Source organism: Pseudorca crassidens, chromosome 10, assembly GCF_039906515.1.
Source record: "Pseudorca crassidens isolate mPseCra1 chromosome 10, mPseCra1.hap1, whole genome shotgun sequence".
Lineage (NCBI taxonomy): Eukaryota > Metazoa > Chordata > Mammalia > Artiodactyla > Delphinidae > Pseudorca > Pseudorca crassidens.
In genome coordinates, this window is record NC_090305.1 from 70,797,751 (window position 1) to 70,809,818 (window position 12,068).

The window sequence follows — 12,068 nt, forward strand, 5'->3', positions numbered from 1 at the left end:
AGGATGATAATCTCTAGGTCCATCTATATTGCTGCAAATTGCATTATTTCATTCGTTTTATGGCTGAGTAGTATTCCACTGTGTGTATTCCATATATATGCGCACACACACACACACACGCACGTGCACGCACACACGCACACACACACACCACATCTTCTTCATCCATTCATCTGTCAATGGACATTTAGGTTGCTTCCATGTCTTAGCTATTGTAAATAGTGCTGCTATGAACACTGGGGTGCATGTATCTTTTTGAATTAGAGTTTTCTCCAGATATATGCCCAGGAGTAGGATTGCTGGGTCATATGGTAACTATATTTTTCGTTTTTTAAGGAACCTCCCTACTGTTTTCCATAGTGGCTGCACCAATTTACATTCCCGCCAACAGTGCAGAAGTGTTCATTTTTCTCCACATCCTTTCCCGCATTTATTATTTGTAGACTTTTTTTTTTTTTGTAGACTTTTTGGTGATGGCCATTCTGACCAGTGTGAGGTGATACCTCATGGTTTTGATTTGCATTTCTCTAATAATTGGCAATGTTGAGCATCTTTTCATGTGCCTGTTGGCATCTGTATGTCTCTTTTGGAGAAATGTCTATTTAGGTCTTCTGCCCCCTTTTTTTTTTTTCCGGTACGCGGGCCTCTCACTGTTGGGGCGTCTCCCGTTGCGGAGCACGGACTCCGGACGCGCAGGCTCAGCGGCTATGGCTCACGGACCCAGCTGCTCCGCGGCATGTGGGATCTTCCCAGACCGGGGCACGAACCCGTGTCCCCTGCATCGGCAGGCGGACTCTCAACCACTGCGCCACCAGAGAAGCCCCTTCGGACCATTTTTGATTGGGTTGTTTTGTTTTGCTTTGTTTGATATTGAGTTGTATGAACTGTGTGTATATTTTGGAAATTAATCCCTTGTCAGTTGCATTGTTTGCAAATATTTTCTCCCAATCCGTAGGTTGTCTTTTCATTTTGTTTATGGTTTCCTTTGCTGTGCAAAAGTTTATGTTTGATTAGGTCCCATTTGTTTACTTTTGCTTTTATTTCTATTGCCTTGGGAGACCGACCTAATGAAACATTGCTGCAATTTACGTCAGAGAATATTTTGCCTATGTTCCTTTCTAGGAGTTTTATAGTATCATGTTTTATATTTAAGCCTTTAAGCCATTTGGAGTTTATTTTTGTGTATAGTATGAGGGTGTGTTCTAACTTCATTCATTTACATGGGGTGTCCCACTTTCCCACCACCACTTGCTGAAGAGACTGTCTTTTCTCCATCGCATATTCTTGCCTCCTTTGTTGAAGATTAATTGATCATAGGTGTATGGGTTTATTTCTGGGCACTCTATTTGTTCCATTGATCCATATATCTGTTTTTGTGCTGATACCACTCTGTTTTGATTACTGTAGCTTTGTAGTATTGTCTGAGGTCTGGAAGGGTTTTGCCTTCAGCTTTGTTCTCTTTCCTCAGGATTGCTTTGGCAATTCTCAGTGTTGTATGATTCCATGTACATTTTAGGATTATTTGTTCTTGTTCTGTGGAAAATGGCATGGGAAATATGATAGGGATCACATTAAATCTGTAGATTGCTTTGGGTAGTGTGGCTGCTTTAACAATATTAATTTCTCCAATCCAAGAGCATGGGATATCTCTCCATTTCTTTGAATCATCTTCAGTTTCCTTTATCAGGTAAACCGGATAATTTGAGTAAAGCACTGAACACTGTGCTGGGTATATATTAGGTGTTCAGTCATTGTTCTTCCCAGCCATGCCGTTCCCCACAACGGCTCTGGGGAGGCAGAAATGGCTTACGGGAAATGTCAGTATCAAGTGAATGCTAAAAATGAGCACAGGGGGCTTCCCTGGTGGCGCAGTGGTTGGGAGTCCACCTGCCGATGCAGGGGACACGGGTTCGTGCCCTGGTCTGGGAGGATCCCACATGCCGCGGAGCAGCTGGGCCCATGGGCCATGGCCGCTGGGCCTGCGTGTCCGGAGCCTGTGCTCTGCGTCGGGAGAGGCCACGGCAGTGAGAGGCCCGCGTACCGCAAAAAAAAAAAAAATGAGCACAGGATCCAAAGAAGGGCCAGGATGGAAGGACATGACAGTCCTTAGGGGTGCTGGGGTCCCCTCAGTCCTGAAGTTCCAGAGGACAGGGACTACCAGTGTGCCCAGATAGGAGCAACCAGAGTGGCTTATCAGAAGCAGGATGTTTTACCTGTGGGAAAGAAGACTGGGGGTCAGAGAGGAGGCCCCTAAGCACCGGGTTAAGCTTTGGATCTGCTTAGAAATTCCTGTGAGAGGCCACTTGGTTCTTGTGGCCCCAGAGGGCAGAGCTATGATTGAGGGAGGCAAATACCATGGGCAAGGGTCATTTTTGCAGTCAGATTTTCTTCCAAACCATGGGCTGCTCCCAGAGGTAGTAAGCTCTCAGATACGAGGAATTCCTGGGGATGGAGGTTGAAATATGGGATGGAGGGTTGGAAAATACAACTCTCAAGTTCACTTTCCTCCAAAAGTCTGGGATTCGTAGCTCCTGGGAGAAGGAAAGGTGGTGGGCAGCTTGCAGTGCCAGGCTGGGGTCCAGGATCTGTCGGGAAGAGAGAAGACAGGTCCCGCAGAGGCTTGGGGGTGCAGCGCATTCCTCCAGTCACTGGGGACACCTTCATAGCCCCAGGCCACTGATTTTCCCTCTGGGGGGCTCCTGGCCCAGAAGTGATGTGTCTTCACTGGGGAATGTGAGCCTGTCTTCCACATGGGGGCAGCACAGGACTGCAGATGGAGTAGGGCCACCGCAGGCCACCTGGAGCTCCCCTCCTTTGGGAAGAAGTCCTTTGAGCCTCCCAGACCTCTCACACCCCTGCTTCTGGCATCCATTCCCCACCCCCCCACAAGCCCCTGTCTGCCCATTCTTGACAGGTTCTCTGGGTAGGTTGTCTCCCCTGGCTTCAAGCTCCTGGTAGTGGTGGTATAGGGTGTCTTTCCCCAGAGAGGGAACAGGGCAGAGAAAGTGGAGCCTGTGGGTATCCCTGGGCACAGCCCCTGCTGGTCCACATCAGAGTTACTAGAGGCTATGTCTGTTTGGGGTGAAAGGAACGGGTTTGTTTTTTTTTAATTACTTTATTTAATTTGGTTTTTTTTGGCTGTGTTGGGTCTTCATTGCTGCACACAGGCTTTCTCCAGTTGCGGCGAGCGGGGGCTACTCTGCATTGTGGTGTGCGGGCTTCTCATTGCGGTGGCTTCTCTTGTTGCAGAGCATGGACTTCAGAGTGCAGGCTCAGTAGTTGTGGTGCACGGGCTCTAGAGCGCAGGCTCAATAGTTGTGGCACACGGGCTTAGTTGTTCCGCGGCATGTGGGATCTTCCCGGACAAGGGATCGAACCCATGTCCCCTGCATTCTTAACCACTGCGCCACCAGGGAAGCCCAAGGAATGGGTTTTGACATCAGACTGACTCGGATTCAAATTCCTTCCTCCTTCCCTCCCTCTCTCCCTTCCTCCTTCCCTCCCTCTCTCCCTTCCTCCCTCCCTCCCTCCCTCCCTGCCTCCCTGCATCGGGTCTTAGTTGCTGCACGTGGGATCTTCATTGAGGTACGTGGGATCTTTTGTTGTGGTGCACGGGCTCTTCATTGCGGCGCTGCGCTTCTCTCTAGTTGTGGCATGCGGGTTTTTCTTTCTCTAGTTGTGGCACGTGGGCTCCAGGGCGCATGGGCTCTGTAGTTTGTGGCACGCGGGGTCTCTTGGTGAGGTGCACAGGCTCAGTACTTGTGGTGCACGGGCTTAGTTGCCCTGTGGCATGTGGGATCTTAGTTCCCTGACCAGGGATCGAGCCCGCATCCCCTGCGTTGGAAGGCGGATTCTTTACCACTGGACCACCAGGGAAGTCCCTCGGGTTCAAATTCTGACCACTGCTCACCAGTGGAGTGACTTCATCTCTCTGAGCCTCAGTCTCTTCGCTTGTGACAGTGGAGGGAGTGCAGAGCAGGCAGGAAGCCTCCTGGGGCCTGGCTGAGCATTCCCGAGACCACACAGAAGCCTTGGGAGCTGGCAGGGTTCCCATCACCCTATTTCACAGATGGGGAGATGGAGTCCTTGGGCATGACTTGCTAGAGGTCCCACAGCCAAATGGAGAGCTACTGTGGTCCAGATGCCCCCCAGGACCAGAGGAGCATGGGATGGTGTGTGCCCAGTGAGGTCATGGAGGAAGCCCTGTGACGCTGACCGGTGACCTGGAAGAAGCCCTGGCCTCTATGGCCAACAGATGCCCAGAGTGGGGGAGGGTCCGTTGTGCTGGCTCTGCCTCCACTCAGACTCACTGGGCCCTCCCAGAACACGCCTAGAAAGGAGGGGGTGTTGGTGTTGGTGGCAGTGTCCCTGGGAGGAGGACAGGCTCCTGCCAGTTTTGGATGGGGCTGGGGTCTGTGAGCCTCAGGCAGGCAGGGACTGGCCAGGCTTGAAGGAGGGGGCGCTCAGCAGTACAGAGGACTGACCTGCCAGGAAGGGAGGGATGGAGTAGGTGGGCAGGAGAGGGGGCTGGACAGAGCAGGACTGCACCTCTAAGGGGCTCCCCCAGCTCTCACCCCTGCTTCCAAGGTGAAAAAAGAGCATGTGAAAAAGAGCAATGAAGCTGAGGATTGGGAGGCACCCCCTCTCTTCCCCCCAGCAGCCTCCAGTAGAGCCAGCAGTGTCACTGCCATGGCAACCGCAGCCCCTCCAGCTTCCCTTTCTCCTTTAGCCCCATCCTGCTTGGATGCCCCTATGGCCTGTGTGTGTCTTCCTAGCCCAGGGAAAGAGGCTGGGGGTAGGGGAGGCCTCCTTTCTCAGCCCCCGTTATGGCCCAGGGGCTGGATCCCAGGACCACCCCTGCCTCAGGATCAGGTGGAAGATTCTTTAAGTGTGCGAGAGGGAAGGGTGTAGTAGCTTTTGCAATAATTATTCTGAATGAACAAGGCGGCTATCACCTCCCTAAGGTTTCAAACCCCCAACTCTCAAAGTCCCTATTCTCTCCCAGGACACAGAGGCTGCGACCCAGGAGCCCCTGGCAGAGTTGAGAAAAACAGCATTGGGGCAGGGGCCTTGAAGATCATCTGGTTCCCGTCTCCAAGCCTATAGGTGGGGAAGCTGAGGTCTGGAGAGGAGCAGGGACTTGCCCAAAGCACACAGAGGGTATGTGGCAAAGTCAGGCAGGGAACCAGGGTGGTCAGACCAGGGGGGTTTGGGGCAGGCAGTGAGGGCCAGGAGGTCTGTGTCCCACAGTGGGGGGCCAGGTCTGGGGAAGGCTCTGGGCCTGCCCTTGCCTGCTCCTCATTTAGTGCTTCAGTAAACCCCCTCCCAGCCTCAGTGCATAATGGACTGAGTGAGAGGGAGGAGGCCTGGCCCTGTTTAGGGAGGAACAAGGGACACCAAAAAGAGCAGAAAGGAGCTGGGGATCTGAAGAGGGGCACAGTCAGGAGAGCTAGGGACCCTAAAGGTCCCATTGAGTGCCCCTGAGCGAGAAGGGCTTGTGGCCCTAGACAACAGGCTTTGGCCCAAGCACCGCTCTTTCTAAGCTGTGGGTGCCTGGGCAAATCACCCAGATTCCCAGTGTCTCACTCACCCTCACCTCACTCTCCTGCTGCCCCTGCCCCATGTAAAATGGGGTCAGCCACACAGGCTGGGGGGAGATTCTCCGTGATGGAGCAAACAAACAGAAAGGATGATTCCTGGCTCCACTTAGGAGATCAGTGGATGGGCCCTGTGAGGCTCTGAGCTCGAAACCCTTATGTCTGCTGGGCCAGGGCTACTGCCACGGTCACCTGGAGCATCTATTATGTGCAGAGCCTGAGGGGCTGGGACAGGAGGAAGCTGTGGGCACAGGACCCCAAGATGTAGAACAGAGAGGGGTCCATCTAGGCAGGAGCCTCTGGGGTTTGGAAGAGGGACTCTGCAGCCTTCCTAGGAGAGGAGGGATGCTGCTGGGGCTCAAACGCAGGTTGTGTAAGGTCAGGGAGAGGTGGGAGGGGCTGAGCGGGCACAAGCTGGCATTTGCTCCCTATGACTCCCTGGCACCGGACCCTAGCTGATCAGGGCCTCCCTGAGCTGTCACTGCACCCCCAAAGCCCCAGGGGCCTGGCCTACAGTGGGTTTCCTCACCTTCCAGCACACAGTCCTAAATCCAGGGCCTGGGCAGGAAAGGGGCATCCTGCTAGGGCCAGGAGCCAGGAGCTGTGCATCAGCTGTTGCCAATGCTCGCCACACCTGCAGAGTGGCTTCTCTTGTTAATCCCATGTTGCTGATGAGGAAACAGAGGCCCAGAAAGGTAAAGTGTCTTGCCCAGGGTCACCCAGCTCTTTCTCCTCTGTCAAGGCCACTCCTGGAAGCTCTTCTGGGCTTGGATGCTGCCTGAGACGCACACTGATGACAGCTTGGGAGAAGGAGGGCCACGGCCTAGTTGAGGAGCGCGTGTCTGAGAGAGTGTGCTGTGGCATCCACAGCAGGTGGGAATCCCGTACAGCATTGCCAGTCCTTCCTTTCTGTGTCCCCCTACACCTGTTCATTAGTTGGTTGTCACATTCTCAGGCCTCACAGTCTGTCCACTGGTAAAGGTTGGAGGGCATGACCTAGATGCTGCCTTGACACTTAGCAGCTGGGTGACCTTGAGCAAACGCTCTGTCCTCCTGTGGCTCTGTGACCTCCCTTTGAGATGGGGACGAGGGCACCACCTACTACACTAGGGGTTGTGGGGAGGCTCCAGGGACCCTTCCGTGCCAAGTGCTTACGGGGCCTGGCCCACGGTCTCTGTTCCTCTTTTTTGTTTTTGTTTTGTTTTGCCACACCACGCGGCACGTGGGATCTTAGTTCCCCAACCAGGGATTGAAGGCGCACCCCTGCAGTGGGAGCGTGGAGTCTTAACCACTGGACCGCCAGGGAAGTCCCTCTCTGTCCCATTTGATAGCCCCTCTGGGACAAGGCTTGAATCAGCCAGAAGGCCAGGCAAGTGATAAAGGGATCCCTCCGTGACCCCCAAATTCCCCTGGAAACACGTAGGCTGCCCACCCCCAAGCCACCCCGCCCAGAGCGGGATGGGAGAGTAGGGATGGCTCTCCCTGACGCCCTCTTCACCACCCACGGGGATGACGGGGATGGGGCCAGGAGAGGGCGGGCTGAGGACAGCTGTTGAGTGGTGGCAGTGAGGGGCATGTGGGGGACCCCGGCCACCCCTAACAACCGGGTCCCAGCACAGGGAGCCCGCGGGTGAGAGACCCAGGGTCCTCGCTCTGTCTCAGAGCTGGCCTGCCTGCCTGGCACGAGCCCTCCAAGCACTGGTTTTAATCTATCTTTTTTTGCAAGCAGCTCCTGGAGGTGCGGGGGCGGTTTCCCCTTGACTGGAGTCTCTAGGAGGATGCGGCTTGGCTAAAAATAACTCGAATTACTGTGCTCCCGCCCAGAGGCCGGAGGAGGGGCCTGGGGGGGGCTGAGGGGGCTGTGGGGGGCTGTGGGGGCGGGAGCCCGGAGGGAATGTTGCAGCAGCAGTGGGGAGGGGGTTCCCTGAAAGGAGCTGGAGAAAGGCGGATATTGGCAGGTGGGAAGGGGTGCAGGACATTCAAGGGAACGGCCCTTTCTCACCCACTTCTCTCCAGGGAGGCCAGTGCTTCTGGAGCAGAGCTGGGGGTGAAGGCTGGCCCTGATCCCTGGCCCCACACCATGGAGGGGGCCAGCCTTGCTGGGTGGTAGCAGTGGGCTCCTTCCAGCAGGAAGTCTGTGTTTGGAGGAGACCACCCCGCTTCAGCTCAGCCCTGTTGAATGCAAGCAGTGACAGCAGGGGGCGCAGATCTGGGCTCCTGGTCCCCAGCTCTCCTTCCCTGCGGCCTGACACTGAGCCCCAAATCCTCATCCAAAAACGGTGCGACTGCAAAATTAAGCACCTGACTCCTGGGCACTCCAAGGCCTCCTCTCCCAGCCCCACCTGCGCCTTCTGTCTGGAGAGGCAGCATTAGGCTCCCTGTCACACCCTTGGTATAGGGCTGAGAGCCCATCGTGTGACCACCCCTCAGAGCAGGGTGGAGGCTATGTCAGGGTCCGGGGGGCCCTAAGCCAGGCAGGATCTGGGGTCCTCCGCACAAAGGGGGGCTGGTCAAGGAGGGTGGGGACTCCAGGTGCCCATGGGATGGGGGAGGTAATGGTGGGGCCCAGACAGGAGGCTGGGGACAGGCTGCACAATGGGCTGCTGGCCCTGGTGGCCTTCTGGTGCTGCCCTCTCTGCCATCCCCAGCTTCACACCACAGGGCTGAGACAGTGCAAGAAGGAGCACAAGAGGCTCAGTGGCAGGGCATGGATCATGTGGTGGAGAGGGGACAGCATGGCTGCCCTTTGCACACACACAGACCCCGCAGAGGCAGTGGGAAATGCACTGGAGGGGGGCCAATCAGCCCTGCAGCAGGGAATGGGCTGGGACATACAGCTCCCTGGGTAGGGGCCCTCCATGTGCCATGCCTCAGCTTCCTCATCCTTAGGGGTGGCCATGGGATGCCTTGGAAAGCGCCTTAGATGGAGAGCAGAAGAAGCCGAAGCAGGAGTAGGGAAAGGGGCAACGGCAACGAAGTCAGCTACCCCTGCCCGCCACTGAGCACTCACGGGGCTCCCTGTGAGGGCGGTCCTAAGATTACCCCCACTTTACACATGAGGAAACTGAGGCTCAGAAAGAAGAATTGACTCATCCAAGGTTGTAGACCTTGTGCAAGATGAACTGGACCTTTGAACCCAGGACCATCCGACTACACAGTCTGTTTCTCCATTTCATCTTGAACATGGAGCCAGATGTACTTATGAGGTTGACTCAAGGTGGGGTGCACGGGTATTCATCCAGATATGAGATACACAGAGTCGCTTCAGCTGGACCCCTACCCAGACCTACCCATCCCCTGCCCCTCCAGGGTTGGCTCAGGTCACAGGGAGCCTCGTTCTGGGGCACCAGTGTGCCTGGGAAGTACCTGTGTGTGCAGGGGGGTCGGGGAGAAGAGGGAGTGTGTACTCTGCCGGGATGGGAACAAGACAAGTGATAACAATAATGATAATAAAATCCCCCCAAAATAATGATGTTTTTAGCAGCACTGTTCCTGAGGAGAAACTAAGAGCAACACAAACATCCAGTAAGAGGAGAATTGAGAAATCAACCACAGCTCCCACAGCAGCAGGGGTGAGTCCTAAACCATAACGTAGAATGAAGAACACAAATTGCAAGAAACTACGTTCAGTTCAAAGCCATTTCTATAAAGTCCCCCACCAGAGTAAAACTACACAATACTGTTTTAGGCATTCATATGTGGATGATAAAGCTCTTACAAAAGAGCAGAAGTGATAAACCAAGATTCTTGGTACACTGGGGGAGGCAGGAGTTGGGTAGGGGTGGCACACACAGGGAGATTCCACCAGTGAACGTCTGTTACTGGCCCACGGGGTGCCAGGCGCTATTTGTGGTGCTGGGGGCGGGGCATGCGGGTACAAGCAAGACAGACGTGAACCCCAGGCCTCATGGCCCTTACAGTCTCACGAGACACACTTCCTTCCTGTTCTTGTGCTGTGGAATAGGTCACCAGTGTCCATTATGTTATTATGTATTGTCACAGATATTCCTTTACATTAATCAAATACTGTATTTAAAGAGATAAATAAGGAATAAACACAAATGTAATTGACCTCCCCCTTAAAAAAATCCCACCCAAGTTGGTGAGCTCTGGAGGCTGAACTCCTCTCCCTGCCTCCTCTCATTGATACTCCATCACATTGATCCAGGAGTCCCAATCCCTGGACCCCATCCCCCCTCCAATCTCCAGTCGCAGCTGAATGTCCCACAAGGTTATTCCCTCAGGCAAAGGTAAAAATGTCTTGGAGTGCAAGATTGGTAGACAGGGCAGGGTACTCAACCTCTGGGAGAGCCAGAGCCAGTTGGGGAGATAAAATGCAATGGAGGGAGGTGCAGAGCCTGGGAAAGATCCCTCCTCTTTCTGGCCCAGGGCTCTTGCACAACATTAGTAGAGGTGGAGGGTGCAGTAGGTGGGAAGTAACAGGTCTGCTTTGTCTCAAGCTCTTCATCTTCACCTGGGGGGCTCTGTCTGCCATCCGTCTGTCCATCCATCCAGCCAACTATACACCGTATAATGGACATAGGTGACCTACCACACAACACAAGACCAGGAACAAAATGTGCCTTGTGAGACTGTAAGCTGCATGAGGCCTGGGGTTCATGTCTGTCTGTCTTGGCTTGTGCCTACATCCCTGCCCCCCATCCCAGCTCCCCTGCACAGCCCTCCTGGGGCAGGGCCAGTCTAGCCACCCTCACCCGATGGCCTGGTACATGGTAGATACTTGCTGAGGGGTACCCGGCCTCACTGTCACTGCTTTCAGCAAAAGCAGAAAAGGATGCACCTCCAGGCCCTCACATGTGCTGTTTCCTCTCTCTGGAACAGTGCACCCTCCAACCTGGCTCAGCCTAAAGGTCATCACCTCTGGGAGGCCTTCCAGGACCACCCCAGCCAGGCCAAGCCCCTCTCTCCACACCTCCCCCAACACCACAATCTGTATCATGGTCATGCTTTGTCTAGGTCCATCTCTCCTTCTGAGTGGGGGGACTCCAAGGTCAGGCCCAGGTCCTCCAGCATCCCCTGGGCTGGGCCAGGGCCCACAGGAGGCTCTCAGCTTCATCTTCTCGGCCATTCTTACACCTGAATACAGTTTGGCATTTTTTCCCTGGAGGAGCCAGGCCCAAGGGGGAGGCCAGCCACATCAACAGCCCCCGCACCTCTTGGACTCCACTTTCTAGGTCTTTGCCCCTCCCCCAGCAGTCCACCCATCTTCCACCCTGAGGGCTACCGGGGCTCCACACATCCATCTCTTCTCTTCTAGAGCTGCCCTCGGCAGGAGAGATAGTGGTGGGAAGTGTCCAGGGCTGGGAAAATGGGGCTACAGGAAGATCCCTGGGAGAACCCTCCCCCCCAGCTCTCTATGTCCACAGCCTGTGAGGGATGCAGGGTGGGGGATGGGAGAGATGGCAGTGGCTGGTCATCAGTCCAAATCCAGGTCACTCCCAGCCTGCTTAGCAGCCGTCGATAATTAGGGGCCAGCAGGACGTGGGCAGGTGGGTGGCAGGAGACCTAATTGTCTGACTTTTCAGGTAATTAACGGGAGGCTGTCTGGTCTGTCCCCGCGGGGCCCAGCATCCGCCACCCCATCCCCTGGGCAGCCCCAGCCGCCTAATGAGGCCAATTATTGAGTGGTGCCCGGGCCCTCATTAATCACCTGGAAGGGTCATGTGGGAATGGCACCGGGGGTGGGGCTCAGCCAGCCATGGTGGAGGCTGGGAGCCCCCAGCGATCGGGATGCAGGATGTGCTGCCTGTAGGTCTCTGCAGCTGCACACTGAAGGTAGCCCACCCACACTTGGGACCTCACTTCTTGCCTCTGCTCTCAGGGCAGCAGCTTTAGGTCAAATCCTCTCCCTGCCATTTCCCAGCTGTGTGGCCGTGGGAGTGTCACTCCCCCTCTCCTACCCTCTGTTTCCTGAATCAGAGATGATGGATGTAAAATGCCTGGGGCACAGTGGGTTCCCAGTGCACAGGTGCTCACCTTCTCCCCACGGGGCCAACTCCTTTCCTTCACTCTTGAGGAAATGTTGGCCCAGAGTGGGTAGGGCCTAAGGTCACCGGTGTGTCCAAAGCCCACTCTGCAGGGCCTGGGCACCAGGGAGGGCAGCAGGGATGCTGAGGGATGGCCCTCTGGGATTCGCCCAAGGGACCTCAACAGCAGGGCAGGGGAGTCCTGGGAGGAGTCATAGAGGCGATCTGGCCAAGGAGAGGGGGCACCCAAGAGCAGCTGGACTTTCCGGACACCTGAGCAGAGTGGCGATGGGGAAGCAGGAAATCTCCAGGAAATGCGGGGCTTTGGAGATCATGATGGAGCCGGAGGCCCTCCACTCCCTGAATGCTCCAGGACACTCAGGAAAAGCCCACAGGCATGTGACGGTGCCACAGCCTGCTGTCCAAGGCAGGGATCCATTCTTTCTTGGTTGGTCCACACCAATCTTGGCCCAGGAGATCACTG

The 12,068-nt window shown here is 55.2% G+C and overlaps 1 long non-coding RNA gene across 8 annotated transcripts in view; it reads left to right on the plus strand.

Moving 5' to 3' along the window:
* Positions 1–12,068, plus strand: part of LOC137232508 (uncharacterized) — a 75,517-nt gene that overhangs the window by 4,421 nt on the left and 59,028 nt on the right. For 5 of the 8 annotated variants that reach the window (XR_010947045.1, XR_010947044.1, XR_010947042.1 and 2 more), the window contains exons 2-4: positions 5,006–5,160; positions 6,340–6,470; positions 9,079–9,169. This is a non-coding gene — a long non-coding RNA (uncharacterized lncRNA). Of the gene's footprint in view, positions 1–3,559; positions 3,586–5,005; positions 5,161–6,339; positions 6,471–9,078; positions 9,170–12,068 lie in introns of all 8 variants that reach the window. The other 3 variants (XR_010947040.1, XR_010947046.1, XR_010947039.1) reach the window with 2 other exon arrangements.